We start from the raw sequence: 3,428 nt of genomic DNA on the forward strand, positions 1-3,428 counted from the left end.
ACACTAAAATAATTATAATCTAAATCTAAATGTATTCATTATGACTAGAAACAATTGAAACTCACCATTAAAGCACTAACAGGGAGCATTTATAGCAAAAAATATTTGAGATGAGATTCAGGAATAGGAAATTATACAAGACAGACAAGGGAAAGGAGGGAGACATTGGAAAAGGAAAGAGATTATGAATACAAAATTTGAAGTAATTTGGAATCAGTGTGGTAAGCAGTGCATGAAAATAAGGCAAAGCTAGTTGCTAATAAAAGAAAGAAAATTGTTATAATATTTGATAAAGTTTATTTTTTACTCATGTAATCAGTCATTTCTTTTTCTTATCATCTCTTTGGTATGTATTTCCTGAACTCTTTCTAGAAGATGAAACAATATGACAAATCTTGAAGTAGTCATGAATGCTATGATGATTTATTGGGATGAGGGAGAGGAAGACTTTTCATGTGTACAGGGAAATGTCCAGTTCAGAGCATCTTAGAGGGGACCTAGGAACATGTTCCTGTGCATTAATGTCTCTCATTTTTAAAAAAAATTAATTCGCTATTTTTATAGTAGTTTTAGCTTTACCTAAGAATTCAGCTGATGGTATACAGAGTGCCCATGCATCCCCTCTCTACCACTCTTCACCCAAATAGTTACCTTATTAGCAAGACTGCATTAATGTAATACATTTATCTGTAACTGGTGAACAACAGTGATACATTATAGTTAATGAAAGTCCATAGTGTTTAGTAGAATATATGAGTTTTATTCTATACCTCTACATCATGTATCCACAAAATTTTGCGGAGTCTTACAGCCCACCTCCCAAAACTGCTGTGCTTCACCTATATATTCTCCTCTTTCTTGACCCCAGCAAATACAGATCTTTTTTATATCACTATATTTTATTTTTCTGGAATTTTGTAGTTTCAATCATAGTATGCATTCCTTACATAATAACTTCTTTTACTTAGCAATGTACATTTAAGATACCACCACCCATTGTTTCTTGATTATGTAATTAATAAATTTTCTATCTAATTGTCTGGATGTACCACAATTTATTTAACCACTCATCTGGTGGCAGACACTTGGCTTCTTTCAGTTTTGACAACTATGAATGAAGCTGTGATGAAAATTCAAGTGCAGGTTTGTGTGTTGACATAAGAGTATGATAGTTGCAACAATAGTTAAAACTATATTTACATTTATGAGAAAGTTCCAAGTCTTTTCCAAACAGGTTGCAGCATTCTGAATATCAAGCAGCAGTGAATGAAAATTTCTGTTACTGTCCATATTGATTAACAACTTTACTGTCCATTATGGGATTTTACATAAAAATATGCATGCAGTGATAGCTCATTTTTGTTTTAATTTTTGACTCTCTATTGACATATAATGAAGCCTGTGTATTAATTGGTTATTAGTCATTTATATAGTCTTTGCTAAGATGCTCATTTTAAAGTTGAGTTGTTTGCTTTATAAGTCATGTGTTATTTGTATATATGGATAACAGTCTATTATCAGATATGTGTTTTGCCTAGGTGGGGTATTTTTTTCTTACTATTAACAGTATTATTTTGCAGAGAGGGGATAAAAGGGATTTTCCTGAACCCCACATTACCCCCTTTACTTTTCCTTTTATTGGTATTCCTTTTTATATTACCTACAAATTCATCACTGAACCTTGGTCTGTTAGATTTTTTTTTTTCCTGTGCATGCTATCTTTTAGAAGTCTCATAGATTTGCAGTTTATATTTGGGTATGTTAATCATGTTGTGATTACTGTGAACAATGTAAAGATTGTGCCTAAACTGCTTTCTTATCTAGATATGCAGATGTTCCAGCACATGTTTAAAAATCAAACAAAGAAATGATTATTCTTTCTACATTTAACTGGCTTGGCGCCTTTGTCTTGACATATATATATATATATTCGTATTTATTTCTAGACATTCTGTTCTGCTTACTGATCTTCTAATTTTTTGCAAATAGCATCTTGTCTTGAATATTGTAAATTTAAAATGAACCTTTGTTGAATCTTTAGTATTTTCTACGTGAATAATTATGGTGCTTGTAACAATTTGTTGCTGTTGTTGTTTTTGTCCATCCTAGTCTGTATACTTTTATATTTCCTTTTCTTTATTTATTGCATTTGCCTTTTCAATTTAATGTTGAGAGGAATGATTAGCATAAGCATTTTCTTTTTCCACTGAGGATGATATTAAGGATAGATTTCTGATGGTATTCTTTATCAAATTGGGAAGCACCCTGTTAATCTCAGGTCACTGAGTGTTTTTATTATGATGAGTATTGGTTTTTTATAACTATGTTTTCTGTACCTATTGATATAATCTTATTTTTTTCTTCTTTAGCCTGTTGATATGATAGATTACATCAATTAAATTTTGCATTTAAATGAGCTTTAAATAGCTCTAATACATCCTACTTGGCTGTGATGTGCATTATCTTTCAAAATTTGGGGGGGTAAGGTGGTTTTGTGACTTTTTGCATCTATGTTTACATAGAAAATGGGCCATAATTTTTGTTTGATATTGATTATAGAATGACAGTGGATTCATAGAGTGACTTAGAAAGTGCCTTCTTATGTTGCTATTTTCTGAAATTCATCATATTGTTGGAGATTAATGTCATTTATTACATCTAGTATTCACCAGTGAAATCATCTGGAATTGGTGATTTTGCATTGGAAAGCCATTTCAATATCTTTAGTAGCACGTATAGGAATATGCAAACTGATTCCTATAGTGACCTAATTTTTAAAAAATATTGCCATTTTACTTTTCCAGACCTCTTTCTCTGATGTACACTTGCACATTCTTATCCCTTATGTGGAATTGGAAGGAATTGGGAAATTTTCAATCTCAATTAAGAGAAATGGAACTTGATAGAATGGATAAAATGGGGTACGGATATTGGTTAATTCATCATTCAGTGAAGTTATCAGTGGCTGTCCATAGTATGGATGGTTTCCCTGATTACTCAGCTCCACAATATGTCAAGAAACTTGGCCTCCTGGTTCTACTGAAATGTGCGTATTGAGGGGAAACACGATTTTGTATATAACCTGTAGGAAATGTTTCTCACATTGAGCTGTGCATAATGAAAGGGAAGGATTAATTGCACAATGAAGATATGTAAAAACTGAAGTTCTACTAATTTGAAAGGTACAGTACTATAGTATATAAAGTAGTTTGGACACTATTTTTAAGGGAATAATATAGAATTGATTTCTCTGAATCCTTATAATTGGAGCATCTCTTTGTAGCACTACTGCAGCAACCATATAATTGCAATCATAAAAGCCGATCATAAATTTCTTATCACAACTAACAATCCTAAATGAATATCAATAGTGTTAATTAAAAGCTTAAATTATAGAAACAATATTATATAATTGCTTAATATAGAGA

The sequence above is a fragment of the Callospermophilus lateralis genome, unplaced genomic scaffold, assembly GCF_048772815.1.
Source record: "Callospermophilus lateralis isolate mCalLat2 unplaced genomic scaffold, mCalLat2.hap1 Scaffold_109, whole genome shotgun sequence".
In the NCBI taxonomy this organism is placed as follows: Eukaryota; Metazoa; Chordata; class Mammalia; order Rodentia; family Sciuridae; genus Callospermophilus; species Callospermophilus lateralis.